We start from the raw sequence: 16,241 nt of genomic DNA, 5'->3' as shown, positions 1-16,241 counted from the left end.
CATTCCTCAGTGAATGGGCATTTGGGTTGTTTACAAGATTTAGCTATGACAAATTGTGCTGCTACAAACGTGGGAGCACATATATCACTGTGGTGTGATGTTTTTAATTTTTCTGAGAAAATACCCGAGAAAACTTTTAAGATGTTTACTATGTTTATTGTGATGTTATATTATCTAGATAAAATAACTAAATATTAGAATTGTACTTATTAAAGAATAATAAAATAATACAGGGGAAAGGGATTACAGCAAAATGAGATTAAATTTTGACTTATAGAATAAAAAATAACAAACCTTTTTAACCTCATGAAGGTGAAAGAATAGAGATAACTAATTATTTTAAGAATATTAATGAAAGCATTCCCCAGCCTAGGATTGAACAGCACTTCAAATATTTACTTGTTTGGTATATGTCATGTGCTTTGTTAGGCATATTGGATTTAATATGGGTTTAAATTTACAAAAGAGGCAAGAACAGTCTCTAACATCAAAACCATATCAAAGATTAGCACCTAGCCCAAAACACAGCTGTATCTAAGGTTAAGGATCTTGCAAATTGTCACTGTCATAAAACTTGAGGGCATATACTTTACATAAAATATCTTAAGCTTCTTCCCTCCTCTCTTTCTTTCTGTTTGCCAATTTAAGTAAAATCATTTTATCATTGTCTTTCCTCTTAATTTCCTAATGCTTTACTCCTTTCTGTTGATGCTCAATTAAATAGTACCTGTATATGCACAAACTTAAACTTTCTTTTGTTTTTCTTTTTTTTTGGTTTTTCTCCGGTACCGGAAATTGAACTCACGACCTTGTGCTTGCCAGGCAGGCGCTTTGCCCCTGAGCTAAATCCCCAGCCCCTAAACTTTCTTTTCATAAATCATCACTAAATGATGTACTACAAAATGTGTTAATACAACAGTGTATTTATCACTTTATGAAATTTCAGTGACTCAATTTACAAAGGAAAGCAGCCCTACGAAATGTGAAGTTGAGTCACTAGTCCATCTACTCATCTCCAAAACTGTGAATACCTAAGACTAGAAATCAATAACTTTTGAGACATACATATATTCATAGTGCTGGGTGAATGCCAACCACACAGGAATATTAGCTATGACATTGATGAGCATTTGAAATCTTCCTTTTCTTATACAAAGGCAGTGCTAATTTTAGCTCTTATACTAGGAGCTACAAGGACTCTACACATAAGATGTGAGTTGTGAGAGGAGATGGTACTAAGAGAACAGTCAACAGAAGCTTGACAACCTAGATGTTCTACAGAGTGGAATTCTGTTAATGACGTAACCTGAAAGTCTTGGCCATCTGATACCACATCGATTTTACTAAGCCTCCCACAATAATTACCAATTCAAGTTTCAAAGGAAGACAATTTCAACAAACTCAAGTGAAAGACCTAACTGGCTTTCATGAGTAATTTATAATCTGAGGATCATCTCAGGTAAGGATTTAGAAGAGGCACTCCAATGAGCAGAGCAGAAGAAGCTGGCTTTTCAGGCAGACAGGGACTGAAAGTCACCCAGAGGGACAGTAATATGCAGATTGAATACTTCGGGTTACTTCTTATCATGCTTACTGAAATATGTTTCTTTGAGTATCTACAGTCACACTTTCCTGACTTATCATGTCAGATAAACAATTAGATTTGTTCTTAAGCTGTGGCACTCCAGCACAACTGACTCCATTGTAATTCAAGGGTTCAGTGAAAGAGCTCAGTGAAAATCACTGGTGTCCTATAAATTTTATTTAATGGGAACAAACATTAGTTAATTATTTACAAAGAGCTAACATCTGTCAAGGTAAAATAATACTCTTTTTCCTTACTACGGATATCTCTATCCTAAAGTCAACTCTTCATTTCAGTTTTGTCTTGTAATAATGGTGTGGAACTGAAGTAAATTTTTAAAGGTAAACTTATGACTCTCATACAAAAACAATGTGTCAGTGATTTAAAGTTAAAACAAGTAAGATGATAATGAGATTCAAAAGAGGCTTCAGTACAGCAGACGTGTGTAAATATAGACCATCAAGAATGCTGAAATAATTTAAAAATATATAAATAACAGATCAATATTAACATGCCAATAGCCAATTACACTGTGCCAAATGCAATTCATTTGAACTTCTGTAGCTAAGAAGCACATTATTTTCAGATTTTTAGGAAATACAAAGTTAGGGCAAAGTCAGTGAATCATAGTGGAGAGAGACAAAAGTTGTTCCACTATAGTTGTTTCTGTTGATTTCAAAGTATTTATTTTTTCTTAGTCTGCTTTGAACATTAATCCTCAAATTTAGAGAAAGTGTCAGATGTAAAACCACCAAGGGATTTTAATTCTTTAACAGGAGATATATACCACCCCAGAGTAGAGTACATCTTCTGTCAACATAATAGCTAAGAGTCTGAGATTTGGATTCAGAGTCTGACCATAACGTCCAACAGCAATTGACTTCAGGCAGGTGACTGTACCTCAGGGTTCTGTGCCTATAAAATGTATCACAGTGGTCACTGCTGTGTTAGTTTGCTGTAGGGTACTTATGCATTATTTTGAATTAAATACTTTTATGAAACTATTTTTATTTTTTGCTAATGTTATCTATTTTTATCTTACCACAAGTTTGCCTTTAAGAGATATCATGCCATTTTACATAGCATATCAGAAATTCATGGATACTTCCCTAATGCTGTTTTCAGGTTATTTATACTTAATTCTATCAACCTAGTATTAGATATTGTTGTTCAAATATCCAGTTGTATTTTGAAGGTGTTTAAATCATAAGGCAAAACTTACAAATATTCCCATGTAGCCTGTTTCCCATGATACACCATTTTGCCATCTCGTATTTGTATCTGCCATGTTTCTCATGCCTAAATGATTTTATTTTACATACTTTTTAGTGTAAATCTGATTCTGCTAATCTCTCCATATCTGTAAATTCAAAAATGTCTCTCTTTCATGTTTGTCTCTTAAAAGCATTTTTAGCTAAGTGTAGAATTCTGTGTTGACAGAGTTGATTTTTTCTTTTCTTTCACTGCCTTAAAGATGTTACTCCATTGGTTCTCTTTTCCTTGTTTTTCATGGTATATCTGCTGTCATCCACATATTTGTTCTGTGTAACCCATACTTTTAGGATTTGGTTGCAAAGGAATTTTCTCTTCACTGCTGCTTTTGAGTAATTTGATTGAATTGTTCTTTAGTATTGTTTTCTTTCTTTCTTGTGGTTACCATTGATCATGTTTCAAAAATTTTATTTTAAAGTCTTCATCATGTTTCAAAAATTTTGGACCACTATTGAAACACTTTTTCTGTTCCACCTCCCTAATTCTCTTTATGGGATTGGAGCATGTATATTTCATGTCTGTCTTATCAATTTTTGTTATTTCACATGAGAAGACCAATCAGTCACATTTATTTCATTTTTTCCTAGAGCAGTTTATTAACTCTAAATAGTATTGAAAGTTGTTTGTCAAATGACATCTGCAAGCATCTTTGCAAACTCTCTTTTGTTTTCTGAGTCTGAGACATACACACACTCACACACACACACACACACGCTCACACACACAGAAAGAGAGAGGGAGAGACACTGAGTCTCTGAGAGAATGCTGGCAAGTGAAAAGCAAGGAATTCCAAATAGGCCTTACGTGAAAAGAGAAAAGAAGGAAGTAGATATTTTGAGCTAAATGTAGTCATACTAGCCAGATGTCCATTTTTTGAGACTGATTTGAAAGCCACAAGTAAATATACATTTCTCCTGTACTTCCATGGGATTTTGAGTAAGAATAACTCTCATAAATTTAATTTTAAAATGTACTGTATGTGCTACAAGACAGTAGCTGTGTTCTTTGTATTTATTGATTTAGAAATTATAAAATGGCAAAACATCACTGTCAGTTTGTCAACTTTTAATTTTTCCTCTTTCGTTATGAAAAAGACACATATAGTATATAAATATGAAAAGCGAAATGTATATATTTGTTAAACTAACTGCTTAATTACCTACAGATTATTTTTTATGAGTACATGAACCTAGAACTCCATAAAGTTCCAGAGCCCCACAGAAGTCAGAAGTCTGAAAAACCCTCAGGAAAGTAATTTTAATAGATAACTCATAAAGGCATAACTTTAATAGAGATAATGTTATAAATCTCAAGGTTTATTATAACACATATATAGCACAAGAGTTATACAAATTATAGATAAAGACCAAGAGTGATCCAGTGTTTGGATTCTTTTCATTTAGATTTTATGACTTTGGTAAAACTTACAAACACACTCTTGAATTTTTATCCTGAAATATATGAACTGGAATTGTGAAAATTTCTCACAGTCATTTTCTTCTGCATTTATAATGAGGTATAGTTACCCAACTTATATTGAGTGTGAGAAGGAAAGTGATTTCTCATCTCAGACAAGTCTTAGCTAAACATCGGCACATAAGTTTAAAACAAAATGTTAATTTATGTGTCCATCTTTTATAATATTCATGAGTATTTCTTTAGATCCACAATGTGAATTATTAAAAAAATTTATAGTATTCTTTTCTCATAGAATAAAATTATTCTTCTTAAATTTCATATTTCTTTCAAATGTGTCTTTAAAAAGATTTTTAGGCCTTTCATAAAAATCATCAAAATAATTAGAGGGAGCAGACGCAAAGATTAAAGTCTAAGCCAACAGTGAAACAGAAGAAATATGTCAGCAAAAACAATAGGAAAAAAAGTCAAAGACAAGTTCTGCTCACAAGCACATCCCAAAGGTAACATCAGCCCCAGGAAAATAGCAGCAGAAAATCCCCATTAAATCTTTCAGAAGATTAGGACCAATAACAAATTAAGCACTAAAAACACAGAGACCACTAGAGCTCTCTGTACTCCCCTAAGTCAAACAACAGAAAGGTAACATGCCTTGTCTGTTGAATCAGGCAACTTGGTTTTGTACATTCAGCTTTGTAGTATGGTGTCCTGTTGATATTTTCTGATATATTTAACATCTAATGCATAGTGACAGACTTATTTGTTGAAATAAGGCTGATGCCTTTGCAACTACATTCCAGGATTCCATTTTAGAATGTTCTTTTGTTTTCATATGTCAGTAATCTTTGGTAACCGGTGTTTCCTTGAGCTTTTAGATATCTGGTGAGGATGTGGTTGATTGTCGTATTCTTTTTTTGATGCCATATAAAAATTTGTAATCATTTTTATGTTTCTTAGTTCTTTCACTGTTCTTTCTCTCTTATTGAAAGGCTACAATTTATACATTTAAGGAAATTACATTTAATGGGATATAAAAATGGCATTTTAATTAGTAGACTGAAATCTTAAAAATACCAAGAGAAACTTTCAGGTAGATGAGGTTTCCTGGAAAGACAGAGAACTAAGAAAATTGGGTCACATAAAAATTAATTACAATAAGTTTTATCACTCTTTTCTCAAGTCAGTTTTCATAAAACTCTGAGATTTAGAACTTTTATCAATAAAAAGGATAATCTGTTCTATGGAGTTGTTTTAAATATTAAATTAGTTTATGGAATAATTGTGGTATGAGTCATTGCAAAATGATCTTAGGTACACGCATATTACTTCAGGGGCTCAAAGTTTTTGCAAAAGGCTTTTCATCTAATCCTCAAAAAGTGGTGGGTTGCCATATTTTTAAAAGTATACTACCTCCTGTGTACAAACCTGAGCTTAATTCCCAATACTGAGATAAAGGAAGGAAGAAAGGAAGGAAAGAAGGAAGGAAGGAAGGAAGGAAGGAAGGAAGGAAGGAAGGAAGGAAGGAAGGAAGGAAGGAAGGAAAGAAGAGAGGAAGGAAAGAAGGAAGGGAGAAAAGAAGAATTCTGCTGCATACAGTGGTGTCTGGATGTAATCCATCTACTCCAGAGCCTGAGGAAGGGAGATCAGAAAATTCAACTTTTGATGGCCTAACTGATTCATCTAAACTAAAAGTAGCAGAGATGGAATTCCAACCAGACCAGACTCAATAATCAAAACAATATTTTAGTTTTCCACTAAACATAATATCTCATAACATTTTAATCAGTATTATTATCATATGTTACAGGGTGCCATGCACAGAAATTAGATTATTAACCTGAGCTACCTTAGAAAATGAGTTCACAAATGTTCAGTCCAGATAACAGATGCAATCTTTTGGTCAGCGGAGAGACAGAAGTATATTAAAGCTTCCCATATATTAATAATGCATTTTAAACCCTTAGAGATGTTAATTATTTCTGTCTTTTTGAGACAGGGTCTTGATATGCAGCTCAGGCTGGCCATGAGCTCACTCTGTAGCCCAGGCCGGTCTCGAACTTCCAATGATCCTCCTGCCTCAGTCTCCTGAATGCTGGGATAACAGGTGTGAGATACCACTCCCATCTAGGAAATGTTAATTGTGTGTCAAATTATAGGGTGAGAATCAAAATGATCTTTTAGTGCAATGTTGATTCACAACCATTTATTTCTTACTGATTACCTGCAAGTTTTGTCAATCACACGTAAGCATACATACATTTATTCAGATATAAGCCACCTAGCCAAAGAAATTAAACCAATATATGATAGTTCTTTCAGAAGGATAATCACCATACTGCAGATATAAAATATTTTTCTGCCTATGTAGTAAAATACTGTGTGATACAAGGGAAAAACAAGATATTGCTTTTTATTTTATCTTATGAAATGTTTGAGAGTCATTTGTTTTATGGATGAATTGAAACAATATCATGCTGTACTTTCTTAAAAACAAACTTAATATGTACTTTGGGAAATAAGGACCAACAAAATATTTTTCTGCTGACATGTAATTCTACCAAAGTTAAGCCAGTGGAGAATAATAGCGTTGTCAAATGACATTACAATGCAAAAGAAATCTATGACCTGATGAACATTAAAAAGCCAATAGTTTTCATAGCATCATAATTTAGATAACACATACATGTGTCTAACACAGAAAGGGTCATGTATTACACATTCAGAGTTGATCAGAATATTTCATATTTGGGCAATATTTCAATAACAAAAAGTGTTTTGTAAGAAATATCTTAAATGCATTACCTTACATCAAGGTAGCACATGCACAGAAGTATTCAGTTTAAACCAGACCTCTATGTGAACACACACATACCTATGTAAAACAGAAAGAGAAGAAGAAAGAGAAATGAAATAGAAACATCTTAGAGAAAGTAAAACAAGTGCACTAACATAAAGAAAGAAGTATGTGTGGAAACAGTGAAGTAGACATTGTAACAATACATATTCTATCAATATATAGAGACTTTTATAACAACATACATTTTATGAATTGTCTGTCATCCCTAATGCACAGAGTCGAGACTGAAAATTTTAAGGTTGCATCAGAAAGTAAAGTCATCAATATATTATTATTCCTAAAAACAATTAAACACATAGAAACAATAGTAAATTTGAATTTGCATAAAATAAACACACTTTATAGGTTTAAAAATACTGTAGGTCAATATATTTCTACAAATTTGCACTTATAATAATGGAAATAAAATATAAATAAATGTACAGTATATACATACTATGATATATAATGAGATTTCATAACCATTCCCATATTATATTCATTGTAGTGCATCAGTCTAGCCTTTAAATTCTGTTTGACACTGATTATCTATAAAGAAACAATAAAACAATCTCAAAGAAAGAACATCAACTATTATATACTGTCGTTAGTCATTCACATCTAATCTCAAGAGTGTTTCTCAGAAAGTCCATTAGCTAAGTATTTCATTTTCAGGTTTTAGGTAACAGAAAGATGCCTATGTAAAGAAGAAATTTAAGGGGCTGGGGATTTAGCTCAGCAGCACAACGCCTGCCTGGCAAGTGCAAGGTTGTGAGTTTGATTCCCAGTATTGGAAAAAAAGCCGAAAAAAAAAAAAAAAGAAGATATTTACAACTCATTTGCTTTTACTGATTAGGACAAAGTTATTTACATATTTAGTTAAAAAAGTAAGAAAATATAGATAAGAAAATAATATGAGCAATATGAAATAAATTCATGCTTATTAACTTAAGTGATGGATATAAGTATTGATATAGAAAGGTCACATAATTAATTTTTATTATTAAAAAAATCTGGCAATTTTAAAAGACTTCAAACTTTTAAAATAAATGAAGGAATAAAAGTAAGAATGGAAACAAGAAAAAAGAAAAATATTCCAGGACTTAGTAGAACTAAAACCTTTTTCACATTACATAAACTAATTAGATATGTGTTAAATATTGAATAGGGAGCGTGGTAATTTGTAGGTGGCAAAATTAGCCTCAATTATCCCCGTGGTCTCTATTGATAGAGACTGTTCGCCAATCCTTGAGTTCAGGTTTACACAGATACTGCCTGATTGGTAGTCTGACAGAAGTGAAGTTGCATGAGGTCTGACAGAGGTTTGGAATGCCCTCACCGTGCGGGAAAATTCAGAGTGCTCAATACAGTAGGGGTAAACAGAATACCCTGTAGTTCTGGCCAGCCAGCCCCACAGCTTGCTAACTGCCACACATGTGGGATGCCCTCATGGATTGGTCAGCCAGCACCTGCTTTGCAGAGTAACATCCCAGCAGGAATCAGCCCAGAGAGCAAACATGAGCACATATTCAATAAATGGTGGTAGTTCTAAGTCACAGATTTGTGGATTAGTTTGTTATTAGGGAAAGCTAATTGATACAGAGACTAGTTTAAAATAGAAACTAATGAAATTAGTACTGATAGGCTTAAAATAATGAAATTATAAGGAAATATCTCAAGATAATTTGTATGCTTCTCTTTGATTTTTCATGTTATTTTATTGATCAAAAAGGTGTTAAATGTCTATTAAACACCAAGAAAACATGCTGAGAGAAGTGTATTCTGGAGTTTTTAATCCTTTTCCACCAGAAAACCTTTGCAGCAGTCAGAAGTAGAAGAGCAACAAAGGGACCAAAGGCATTAGAACTGGCTGAGAAAGGAGGACATCAACAAAGTAAGTCAATGAATGCTTCACAAATCGGTCTGTGTACTTATACAATGAGGAAATTCTTATTAGTTAAAGGAATTCCTACAGTCTATGTCAGTAACAGCAAGCTGATTAATTTAAATCTGATTGAAAACCTGATTGAAGATATAGAAAGATATAGAAAGATATAGAAAACCTGATTGAAGATTTAGTCTTGTAAAAACAATTATGTGCAAACATGGTACAAAGTACACTTCTGAGCCAGGCATGGTGGTGTACACCTATAATACCAGCATGTGGGAGGCTGAGGCAGAAGGATCATTGTGAGATTGAGACTAGCCTGGGCTACAAAGTGACAAAGTGAGTGCAAGGTCAGCCTGAACTGCATAGAGAGACCCTGTCTCAAAAAGATAGATTTTTGAGGTACAGTTCTAAAAACTACAAACAAAATCTCAGAAAAAAATTAAAGAGCAGATGAAGCAGCCTAATTCAAGGAAGACGGGATGGGAAAAAGGATGAAAATAGGAAATAAAATGAATTATGTATATATTCTATTTTCCCATGAGGAGAGTAAATATGTACTACAGACATATACTAATAAAAATAATAATAAACCTGACATCTGACCCCTCTCATAAAATGCATAAAATGTGACACAACATTTGAAAGATGCCATTGTCCTGATGATATAGCTTTATGTAGGAACTAATGATGAGAAATGCAACAATGTGATAGATTTAAAATACAGATAGTAAAAAAAAAAAAAAAAATACAGATAGTATTGTCCGAGTGGCTTGCATAGATGTACTCTTGCACTTTGATATAAACTGGTATAATGAAAAGTACAAAACAAAGAAAAAGAAACTGCTAGACACTTCTTTATTTCAAGGATAAATGCAGCCTAAATCTTGGCACTTATTCTTCCTTTAAAGTTCTATGTGTGTGTCTATTCCACATAATCTTCAAGCTCTTGTTTTAACATTAAGTTGTTTTTTTCATTAACACAAAAAGTGCTCAACACTTAAATTCTATGGCTAGTGTGCACAACTTTATGGGAATAGAACACTACCATTTAGTTGATAGGAGTGTACGTTGGTAGAAAATCAGACAGTGAACTACTGAGATCCTATTGTTTAAATGACAATAGTTTTAAAAAATTCATGTTCAAATGGAAGTTATTGTTAGGTACACATAATACAAAACAGTGTTGTGGGAACCAGTACTGATATTTTCAGATTATAATATATTAAGTGAAAAAATAAGAAGAAAAACCAGCATAACATTATACTCTCGGGGTTTTTTATGTTTATTCATTTCACATGTCTTACAATGTGTTCAACATTCTCCTAAGCATTTTAAAACTTTTAACTCATTCCTTATTTAGCCATATTTACCTTCCATATGAAGTAGGCACAGAAATTGTTCCTTGTTCATTGTTTTGCTTTTGTTTTAGCTACTTGGGGCGCTGCAGTTTAAAAATAGTAAATGAAAAATTTCAGAAGTAAACAATTCTTATTTTTAAGTAGCTCTTGATATTGCTTATTGTTATACTTGTTATATTTTAATACTTACTTGAATTTATGTCTTATTGTGCTTATTTTATAAGTGAAATTTTATCACACACATGTTTGTATAGGAAAAAAAAGTTTATTTTGCAGCCCTTCTATTTCCAACACCTATTTGTAGTCTTGGAACATACTGCCAGTGGATAAAGAGAAACAATTTTCTATTGTTTCCACCATGTACCAATAAACACGCTGAAGAATGGATAAGTCAGATAACTTCTAAAGTCACACACTAATAAAAGCCAGACATTCAAATAGAACCACTCTGCTCCAGAGCTCTATTTTCAATACATCACAACGTGACGTTGCAGAGTATCTATCTCTGTGTCTGAGGGACCTTGCACGATTGTTCCAATATGTTTGTACCAAAGAAAACCGTCTTATTGACTCCTATTAGTAAGGCAAACAATTTTAGAACAAAAGTGGATGCTATTCTTTTTTCCCTTTCTCAATCAAAAAGCAGTTGTTGAAAAGCAACTAATAGCAAGAAATCTCGTCAATCACACCAAGAAAATCTTACCAATCTCACCAAGGAAAAGATGACTGAGTTCAATATGCTTAGAGGTTCTGGCAATAAGTTTCCTCAAAAATAATACACATCATGTTTTTCATCATCAATTGTAACATCATTATATTCTATTTTATGAATGATTTCTTACTAATTTATTTGAGAAAAATATTATACAAATGTCAATGAAACATAAAAATAAATCTTTGAGGTCAATTTGAAATGTATTATTATATCAATGACCCACTGACTCTCTCATCTCCGCTTATTCTATTTGCATTTCATTTAATTATTAATTTTTGACGATTTTAGGAAACGTGTTTGATTTTGTTATGCTACACGTACTAGCCTTTTGGGGTTGTATGTTATACAAATTTAAGTCTGCATCCTAAAATCAAGTAGATCTAGAATTAGCAATAAGAAATTATTCACAAATATACCAGAGATAATACTAGTTAAGAATTATGTTTATCTTATTTGAATGAATTATACTTGTTTTTATTCATGGAATAACTTCTTGAGCTGTTAGTAAGGAGTAATTGTTTTTCTTCCCAAATATGAAACAAATCTTATATAAGAACCATTAACTATTTATTTTAATATTCATTTTCGCCTCAATCTGTGTATAGAAACATGTTTACAGTGAAAACATTTAAATTTGAGACTTACTGGCATTACATTGGGTTAAAATGAGAGAGGAGAGGGTAGTTAATCAACTTGCAATTAGAAAGATGAACTGTACTGTTAAGTATGAAATGAAGGAATAATAATATTTTATTATTTAATATTTTATGATTCACAAATGTATCAGAGATAATACTAGTTAAGAATTATGTTTATCTTATTTGAATTAATTATACTTGAATTAATTATACTTATTTGAATTAATTATATTATATATATAATTTCTATTTATGGAATAACTTCTTGAGCTGAATTTTATTTGTAAAAGTTATTTGGAAACAAAAACAAAACAATTTGCCCAAATGTTTTTGTACTGTGAGAAAATATTGAGTAGCTAAATAGTCAAAATGTAAGGCTACTTACACACCAGGAATGAACAAGTGCCTTAGCTAGGGTTTCCTCACTGTGACCAAAATGTCTGAGATCCACAATTTACGGCAAGGAACGATTTAGCCTATAGCTTCAGACTATTCAATCTGTTTGGCTGTTTCCATAGAAGAATCCGTGTAGCGGAAGGAGACAAGCTGCTCAAGTCACAGCATCAGAAAGCAGAGAGGAGGTGGGGACGGCGTGTACCATTCCACCTCAAGTGCACAGGGACGCATCTTTTCTAAATAGGCCCCACCTCCTACGAGCACATTCATCTACGAACTCCACAACACATTTACAACTCGGTCCAATTATATTCCAAAAGCCCAAACTCTGAGCACATGAGATGTGCAGGGGACATGTTAGACTTAAATCGTGGTTGCAAATAGTCCCCATTCCGTCCACTTTTGGCCTTTCTTACTTTCTAGCCCTCTTACGCATGAGAAAGGCCATGTGAATATTACTATCTAGTGAGTTGTTAGTGTAACTTCCAAACTAAACATTCAACTACTCCATGAGATCCCCAGAGCTGTATTCCCATCCCCTTAGGAACTGCGAACATAGGAGGGAGGCACTTGCTGTCCATGTGAAGGGACATTTGAAGAACTGGATTAAGTGATAAGGATTATGAACTGTAGTGAGTTGCTTGAGTACGTTCAACTGATGTCTTCAGCTATTATATATATATATATATACATACATAATATTCTTTTAAAACACTAAGTTTTATTATCACAGTATGACTTCTTGTATCTTATCTCTACAGAAAGCGTACAGATTTGTACTTAAATATGAGTAGGGACGACACAAAAGCTGAAAATGTGTGGCACTGGTGTGGGAGCCAGGCTGTCGATGGTAGAGGAAATTGTATTAAATGGTAGAATGACAGAAATTTAATTCCCATTACTCTTTTAGGCAGTCACAAAACATTCGAAAAATTTTGCTTATAATAACTTGCACATCAGACAGTGCACCTAGTGATGTACATGACCACACACTTACACATATAATGGTGGGTAACAAGAGAAGATATATGAAAACAGAAGACTACAAGACTTCAAGTCTTCAAACAGAAGACTATGAGAAGAGTTGGGAGTTGGTTAAAGTTGGGAAGACAGATAAAGTACAATAAGAACAATGAAAGATCAGAGAAGGGTCACCTGGCTTCTTAGTGGGCAAAAAACCCCAAAGCAGATGGGGATCATAAACTAATCATCAGGTAGTTATTTCGGGCAATTTCTTCTCATACTTATCCACTACAGTGCAATGACAGTGCAACTGAGCAACAAAAATCCTTAGAGTTCATTGGATGTATAGATGCAAATGAAGAAACTGGCTTTCATAACAATTTTTAAACCTCTGAATAAATTATTATAGCACCTACTAAATCTTAGTTGGGAAAATATCTCAGGAAAAAGAGGTTAATTTACTAGAAGAGTGTTGAGAATTTTGTCTAGTCCTTCCAGGGGAACTTATTATCCAACTAGGTCTAGACTTTCTGGCCAGAACTCTGGTTGCACAGAAAATAATACCAAGAATCAACCAATGGGATCATATCGAATTGCAAAGTTTCTGCACAGCACAGAATAGAAGGGAAATGAATAAAAAACCTAAAACCAACCAACCAAGTGCAGTGACAACTCACAAATTCACAAAATCATTTTGCCAGCTATTCCTCAGACAGAGGACTAATATCTGGACTATATACAAGAACGAAAAGAAAAAAGAAAGAAATCACTCCCTCTCCAAACAAAAGATCAAAAGAAAAAAAAATGGGAAGGTGAAAGAAATAGAGACTTCACAGAAGTAAAAATGACCAAGAAATACACGATGAAGTGCTCAACATCACTGATCATTAAAGAAATGCAAATGAGAACATCACTACCAGAAGACTCCATCTCACCCCAGAAAGAGCAGCCAACCTTAGGAAATCAAATAATACCAGATGAAGGAGAGGCTGGCGTGGGGGAGGAATGCTTATACATTATTATTTTTTATTTTAAAAATAAAAGGAGGAAAATATTAACAGACAGACAGCATTTTACAAAATAGCAAAGGAACAGTACAGACAGTATGGAGTTACAAACAGAGTGGTAGGGAATTAACAACGCTTGTTGTATTACATATTAATATCTTCAAAGTGGTTTCTCATGAAAACAGATATAGCCATACAAAGCTGATCAACCAAAGACTCATTGACAGTTTCTTTCAGCAAAGAAATACAAGACAGTATGTATACGCAGGATAGTTAACATGGCTGTTCTAATGCTTATACATTATTGCTCAGAGTGTAAACAAGTACAGCCGCCTCGGAAATCAGTATGGAGATTCCTCAAGAAACTAAAACTTCGGGGCTGGGGATTTAGCTCAGCGGCACAGTGCCTGCCTGGCAGCGCAAGGTCGTGAGTTTCATTTCCTGTACCGGAAAAAAATCCAAGAAACTGACACTTACATTTGACTGAGTGATTCTTCTAGTGTCTCCCTCAAAGAGTTAGAGAATCATATTACAGCAATACGTGTGCACTCGTCTTTATAGTAGCACAATTGATAATAGCTTAATCTTGGAAGCAGTCTATATGCCCATCAAGAGATGAATGGATAAAGAAAATGTAGTCTTTATACACGATGAGAACTACCCTGGCATAAAGAAGATAAACCGGAGTCATTTGTAGGAAACTGAATACACTTTGGGACCACAGCGTTAAGTGAAATAAATCAGACAAACAAGTTTGAATACTGCATGATTCCTGTTGTATGCGAACCCCAAATTATGTATAAAGGGCAAAATAAAAAGAAGATAATAGGAAGTAAGGATTATGAGATCGAGGTAGGGTGGAAGTAGGGAAGGGAAAGGCGATGAAAAAGATTTAAGATGTGTTATGTGCATATACCACATGAGGACTGTAAACACTGTACAAAAAAACCTTTTAGATGGAGCTGGGGAAGTTAATGTAACAGAAAAAAGTCCTCTCTGAGGTTAGAATACAAGGCCATCAGGTAAAATGAATGAGATGCCCCCTAAAAACTAAAAAAGGGACCAATTCTTCACCTGTGGGTCAGTGCACAAACAATGACTTGTAGAAATGTATTTCAGAATTGCAAGGGGCCGGTGACTCCTGCGTGATTCTCATTTGACTCCTTTCTAAAAAGAAAACAAATCTGTGGTTATACTAGCTGTTCTTCACAACTGTACATTGGGCTTTGTAGTTCCTAAGCTTCTAAACTAAAACTAGCTCTTTTAATTTGTAGACTTTGGGATTATAATGAACCACATTTGTGAACTGTATTAAGACCACCATGCATTGACCAAAGATCCTGAGCTTTGACCTTGGTGCCGTATTCTCATTTGCTGTACTTCTGCATCCAGTGACTTGGATAACAGCATCATAAGTACACGGCTTTCCAGACTGCAGTGAGCAATACATTGTGTAGATGCTGGTGATTATCTCATCTGTATAACAGCAACTCAACATGTCAAGATTGTATCAATTATTTAATCTTGATTTTACAACTCAGTCTGTCTTGAAGGGCAACACATATAATACAGCATAGTTAATATTAACATTCTATTAATGTTGAGCCATTTCATACATTGTCTATTTTGAATTAATCACTTTTTGTTTGTAAGAGACAAAGAATGCCATAAGACACACTCATATTTTTGAATTTTCATGACAGATCCATTTTTGCTAAGAGTCTTAAGGAATTGAATTTATAAGCAAAAAGTAAGCACATAGCTTTCTACTACTTTTTTTTTTTTGTCTTGTTGAGACAGGGTCTCACCATGCATTTCAGGCTGGCTTTGAGTTCACTTTTGTGGCCCAGGTTGGTCTCAAACTTACAACAATCCCTCTGCCTCAGCCTCCTGAGTTCTAGGATAACAAGCATGCGCCACCACAGCTGACCTTATACTACTCTTAAATGAAAATTTTTATTAGTATTATAGAGAAAAAAGTTTAATTTTGTAGTTCAATTAAGCTTTGAAAAAAAATTGATACTCTTTCTGGTTTAGGAATCTCTAATTTGTTGTTTAAAAACTGAGAATCTACATACATTAAGAGAAATATTTTGTCTGTATATTCTGGATAGTGTGTGTGAAGCTGCAGGAAATTCACAAACAGTTCCACTTATCTTCTCTT

The 16,241-nt window shown here is 33.6% G+C and overlaps 1 long non-coding RNA gene across 1 annotated transcript in view; it reads left to right on the top strand.

The window, feature by feature from the left end:
- The first annotated feature begins 8,854 nt into the window (after nucleotides 1–8,854).
- Nucleotides 8,855–16,241, top strand: part of LOC102012074 — a 37,551-nt gene continuing 30,164 nt past the window's right edge. The window contains exons 1-2 of the long non-coding RNA XR_259938.2: nucleotides 8,855–9,003; nucleotides 15,352–15,514. This is a non-coding gene — a long non-coding RNA (uncharacterized LOC102012074). The remainder of the gene's footprint in view (nucleotides 9,004–15,351; nucleotides 15,515–16,241) is intronic.

This window comes from Chinchilla lanigera, unplaced genomic scaffold, assembly GCF_000276665.1.
Source record: "Chinchilla lanigera isolate Chin_1 unplaced genomic scaffold, ChiLan1.0 scaffold00010, whole genome shotgun sequence".
Taxonomy (NCBI): domain Eukaryota; kingdom Metazoa; phylum Chordata; class Mammalia; order Rodentia; family Chinchillidae; genus Chinchilla; species Chinchilla lanigera.
The sequence above is the reverse complement of the archived record's forward strand: the minus strand, read 5'-3'. Positions and strand labels throughout refer to the sequence as shown.